Here is a 6,000-nt window from a genome sequence, read left to right as displayed (position 1 = left end):
TCTTCCTTTCCACAACTGCTTGTATTTTTAAACTAATTCTCATGAAACTTTTCATAGTTAGTTAGTTAGTTAGTTTGTTTTGACAGCACCATGGGCAAGTGTCAGCAAGCTAATTAAACACTCCATCTCTATATGAATGTTTTTATGCAGCCATTTCCCAAAATACATTGCCTACCAATGGTTTGAGTTGAGAAACACTGTTCAGAGGATCTTCTCAATTTGTATTGGCACATTTTATATCTCTACTTCTTTCCCTCTGTCTCTTTTACTTCCTTGCCTATTCTTTGAAGAGCTCTCTGAGGAAAAGATTAATTGAATTATGGAATACCACAGATTGGAATAGTCTCCTTTGCAAGGACCTTTGCAACGGTGTCTTCAACTGGATCAAGTGAGGCTCCCCTTACAACAGTTCTGCTGAGTTCTTAACAATTCAGCCAGCCTGTTGTCCTGCACATCCTCTCTGGCATGTGCAAGCAAGTTAAGTGATTACTGTTTACTCAGTTTTATTCAGTTTTGCAGCAGAAACTGCTACAAGGATCTCTGAAACAGTCAGAGTCTTCACCCAGGATGTTAATAACTACCTGTATGCACAGGAAACAGGCCCAGGCACAGCAGGATCTGCCTGTCTCCAGCACTGTCTGGAATCCCACCTGGAGAAATCCCACACAAGTCAGGCCAACATTTAATTTGAAGATGACAAATTTTTGCTTATTTTGGAGGTGGATGATATTGAAGGAGGTTGATTTTACTCAGTCACTTGGTTTCAAGTTGATCCATTGTCTCAGACCAGTTTCTGCTGTTGTCTCTGTGGACAATGAGACGGGAAAGTCCTTGGACCACCCAGGTGACTAATGACTGCAGAGCTCTGGTTGCACACCCACACAACTTTGTTTCACCACCTCAAACCCATCATCTCCTCCTCTCCCCCTTCTCCCCTTGCATTTTGAATTATCCTGGTTTTGGAGCCATCTGCTCTACTCCTTTCTATGTCTGAAAACAAATGTAAAGATGAAGGGAAAAGAGTGAGAATTGGGTGAGAATTAAGGGGCAGGCTGGCAGGGGTGACACAGTTGTGGGAGTCTATTACAGGCCACCGGATCAGAGTGAGGATGTTGATGAAGCCTTCTATGGGCAGCTGAGCGTGGCCTCACAGTCACAGGCTCTGGTTGTTTTGGGGGATTTTAACTACCCTGATGTTTGCTGGAAGGACTACTCAGCCAGCCAGCCTCAGTCTAGGAGGTTCCTCCAGTGCATTGACGATAACTTTCTGATGCAAATGGTGGAGGAGCCGACTAGGAGAGGTGTGCTGCTGGATCTCGTCCTCGCTAACAAGGAGGGTCTGGTTGAAGCAGTAAAGGTGGGGGGCTGCCTTGGTTGCAGTGACCATGAGATGGTGGAGTACAGAATCTCCTGTGGTGTGAGCAGAATACCGAGCAGAATTGCAACCCTGGACTTCAGCAGGGCCAACTTTGGCCTTTTCAAACAATTGCTGGAGGAAATCCCGTGGGCAAGGCTGCTTGAAGGTAAAGGGGCCCAAGATAGTTGGTTAACATTCAGGGACTGCTTCTACCAAGCTCAAGATCAGTGCATCCCGATGTGCAGGAAGTCAAGGAGGGGAGCCAGGAGACCTGCGTGGTTAAACAGGGAACTGCTGGGCAAACTCAAGTGGAAGAGGAGGGTTTACAAATCATGGAAGGAGGGGCTGGCCACTTGGGAAGAATATAAGGCTGTTGTCAGAGGATGTAGGGAGGCAACTAGGAAAGCTAAGGCCTCCTTAGAGTTAAACCTGGCGAGAGGGGTCAAGGACAACAGGAAGAGCTTCTTCAAATACATGGCAGATAAAACTAATACCAGAGGCAACGTAGGCCCACTGATGAACGGGGTGGGTGCCCTGGTGACAGAAGATACAGAGAAGGCAGAATTACTGACTGCCTTCTTTGTCTCTGTCTACTCTGCTGGAGGCTGTCCTGAGGAGCCCCGTACCCCTGAGGCCCCACAGGAAGGCAGGGCAATGGAGGAGTTTGCCTTAGTTGATGAGGACTGGGTTAGGGACCAGTTAAGCAATCTGGACACCCATAAATCCATGGGTCCAGATGGGATGCACCCGCAGGTGCTGAGGGAGCTGGCTGAAGTCATTGCTAGACCGCTCTCCATCATCTTTGCCAAGTCTTGGGAAACGGGAGAGGTGCCTGAGGACTGGAGGAAAGCAAATGTCACTCCGGTCTTCAAAAAGGGCAAGAAGGACGACCCGGGCAACTATAGACCGGTCAGCCTCACCTCCATCCCTGGGAAAGTGATGGAACACCTTATCCTTGGTGCCATCTTAAGACATATCAAGGATAAGAGGGTCATCAGGGACAGTCAACATGGCTTCACCAAGGGGAAGTCGTGTTTGACCAACCTCATAGCCTTTTATGAAGACATAACAAGGTGGATTGACGATGGCAGAGCAGTGGATGTGGTCTACCTTGACTTCAGCAAAGCATTTGACACCGTCTCCCACAGCATCCTCACGGCAAAACTGAGGAAGTGTGGACTGGATGATCGGGTAGTGAGGTGGACTGCAAACTGGCTGAAGGAGAGAAGCCAGAGAGTCGTGGTCAATGGGGCAGAGTCTGGTTGGAGGCCTGTATCTAGTGGAGTGCCTCAAGGGTCAGTTCTGGGACCAATACTGTTCAATATATTCATCAATGACTTGGATGAGGGAATTGAGTGTACTATCAGCAAGTTTGCTGATGACACCAAGCTGGGAGGAGTGGCTGACACGCCAGAGGGCTGTGCTGCCATCCAGCGAGATCTGGACAGGCTAGAGAGTTGGTCGGGGAAAAATTTAATGAAATATAACAAGGGAAAATGTAGAGTCTTGCATCTGGGCAGGAACAACCCCAGGTTCCAGTGTAGGTTGGGGAATGACCTATTAGAGAGCAGTGTAGGGGAAAGGGACCTGGGGGTCCTGGTGGACAGCAGGATGACCATGAGCCAGCACTGTGCCCTTGTGGCCAAGAAGGCCAATGGCATCCTGGGGTGTATTAGAAGGGGGGTGGTTAGTAGGTCGAGAGAGGTTCTCCTTCCCCTCTACTCTGCCCTGGTGAGACCTCATCTGGAATATTGTGTCCAGTTCTGGGCCACTCAGTTCAAGAAGGACAGGGAACTGCTGGAGAGAGTCCAGCGCAGGGCCACAAAGATGATGAAGGGAGTGGAGCATCTCCCTTATGAGGAAAGGCTGAGGGAGTTGGGTCTCTTTAGCTTGGAGAAGAGGAGACTGAGGGGTGACCTCATCAATGTTTATAAATATATAAAGGGTGGGTGTCACGAGGATGGAGCCAGGCTCTTCTCGGTGACAACCAACAGTAAGACAAGGGGTAATGGGTTCAAGCTGGAACACAAGAGGTTCCACTTAAATGTGAGAAGAAACTTCTTCTCAGTGAGGGTGACGGAACACTGGAACAGGCTGCCCAGGGAGGTTGTGGATTCTCCTTCTCTGGAGACATTCAAAACCCGCCTGGACGCCTTCCTGTGTAACCTCACCTAGGTGTTCCTGCTCTGGCAGGGGGATTGGACTAGATGATCTTTCGAGGTCCCTTCCAATCCCTAACATTCTGTGATTCTGTGATTCTGTGAAAAACACCAGTCTTTATTGTATATGTGGGATTTTTTGTCTTTCTTTCTCCTAGATGCGTAGTTTGATTTAAAAAACAAAATAACTTAAGGAATCGGAGATTTGAGAGTTGAATAGTGAGTTTCACCTGCTTCACAACAGGTGCCTGTGAGAATTTGTTTTCCCAAGGCTCCCTGTAGAATCAATGGAGACAGGAGAAAACTGTCAAGGCTGGGTCCTCCCGACCTATAGCTGGCACACGAAAGAAAAGTTACAGATCTCTTCCAGTCACTATTCTCCCGGTCTACGTTTAGGTCAGGATATTTGATAGTGATAGCAATGAGCAATTGTCTGGAAGTAACTGCATTTCGGTGCAGATGGATGTCAGATGAGACTGTGTGGAACCATAACTAAAGAAGATGAGTTATACTTGGTCCATATTCTGCCCTTCCCTCCCCTTTCCTGAAGAAACAGAGAGCACAAAGCTGTGGAAGAAAGCACGGGGTTATGAAAGAGATTCTTGATACTGCTTATTCTGAAATCAATAGATACTCAGGGGTTCCTAGTCCAAAAAGGCAAGTACTGAAAAGTAGAAAGAAAAGCTTTCAACATACATTTGATTTGATTTGATTTGATTTGATTTGATTCAATTCAATTCGATTCGATTCGATTCGATTCGATGTAATACTCTGGCATTTGTGCAACAGAAGAGATGACTTAGGCACATAGGTGTGACAGATGTTTGGAACAGGTCTGTGTGAATTTGGAATTTGCCAGGAATGGGATAAAATAGGTAACAGACTTTAAAATCCTCTGTCATGAAGGAAGAATTCTTTATGAGTGTTTTAAAAAGGTAGAAAGAAGACAACAAATTCTCTGAGAACTCCAAATGAAATTTGATACAGAAAAATCAGGGTATGAGAAGTGCTTGAAGTACTCTATCTGTGTACTATAGGAAGACTGCAAGAAAGGAAAGAAGCAGAGAAGGTTTTGGAGAGCCTTTCACCCAGACTGTGGAATTATCACACTTGTTTTTTGCCATGTTCCTGTCTTGGCATGATGAACCGAAATTCAACGTGGGACCAGAAAATGAAACTGCGGTTACTGAGTTCATCCTAGAGGGTTTCTCAGGGCTTGATCAAAGACTGCAGCTTGTACGCTCTCTGGTCTTTCTGCTCATATACCTGACAACAGTGATGGGGAACGCTACCATCATTTTCCTTATGTATGCAGATCACCACCTTCAAACCCCCATGTACTTTTTCATTGGCAATCTGGCCTTCCTGGAAATCTGGTTTACATCCTCCACAAGCATCAAGTTGGTTGTGATCCTGGGTTCTGGTAGGAGAACAATCTCACTAAGCAGCTGCTTTGCCCAATCCTCCTCCTATTTTACCCTGGGCTGTACAGAGCTTATTCTACTTGTCGTCATGTCCTTTGACCGCTATGTTGCCATCTGCCAACCTTTGCATTATGCTGCCATCATGAAGCCTCAGCTCTGCATCCACCTGGTTGTTGCTACTTGGGTCACAGGCTTCACACTCTTGAGTTACCGCCTGGTCATCCTCTCCCAGCTGACTTTCTGTGGCTCAAATGAGATCCATCACTTTTTCTGTGACAATTCCCCCTTATTCAAACTGTCCTGCTCTGACACCAGCCTGCTTTGGAAAATAGACTCTGTTTTCTAATCATTTGTCATTCTGGGTTCCTTATGTTTAACTCTGGCATTTTACATGTGCATCCTTTTCTGTATTCTACATCTTCCAGCAGCCTCTGGGAGGAAAAAAAGCTTTTTCTACATGTTCTTCCCATCTCACCACCTTGGCAATTGCATACCAGAGCTGCATTGCTCCCTATGTGTGTCCTTCAACAGATGTTTCCTTGGAGAACAGCAGAACTGTAGTGTTGCTGAACACCATCCTGTACCCATTCTTAAATCCATTCATCTACAGTCTCAGAAACAAGACTGGCCCTGAATGAGGACATTGCCCGTACAACAACACTGCCTTTCCCCTAATCATGAGGCATTTCTGGACAGCAATTCCAGTGATCTGCTATCATAAGTCAGATAATACCAATGCATATGTATGTAACCTCCAGACAGAGATACCTCAGGAAATTTACAGAATCATAGAATCCTTTCATTTGGAAGACACTCTCAGGATCATAGAGTCCAACCATAACCCAACTCTAGTGCTAAACTGTGTCCCTAAGAACCTCGTCTAAACACCTTTTAAACACCTCCAGGAATGGTGACTCCCCCACTGCCCTGGGCAGCCTGTTCCAATGCCCAACAACCCTTTCCAGGAAGATTTTTTTCCTAATATCCAATCTAAACCTTCCCTAGTGCAACTTGAGGCCATTTCCTCTTGTCCTATCTTGTTGGATTGTGTTAAGTGATA

The 6,000-nt window shown here is 46.4% G+C and overlaps 1 pseudogene; it reads left to right on the top strand.

Annotated features, from left to right (window-relative positions):
- The first annotated feature begins 4,638 nt into the window (after positions 1-4,638).
- Positions 4,639-5,578, top strand: LOC135993665 (olfactory receptor 6E1-like; annotated as a pseudogene).
- The last annotated feature ends 422 nt before the right edge of the window (positions 5,579-6,000 follow it).

The sequence above is a fragment of the Caloenas nicobarica genome, chromosome 12 (assembly GCF_036013445.1).
Source record: "Caloenas nicobarica isolate bCalNic1 chromosome 12, bCalNic1.hap1, whole genome shotgun sequence".
Lineage (NCBI taxonomy): Eukaryota > Metazoa > Chordata > Aves > Columbiformes > Columbidae > Caloenas > Caloenas nicobarica.
Note: the sequence above shows the minus strand (reverse complement) of the source record. Positions and strands in the feature narration are given on the sequence as shown.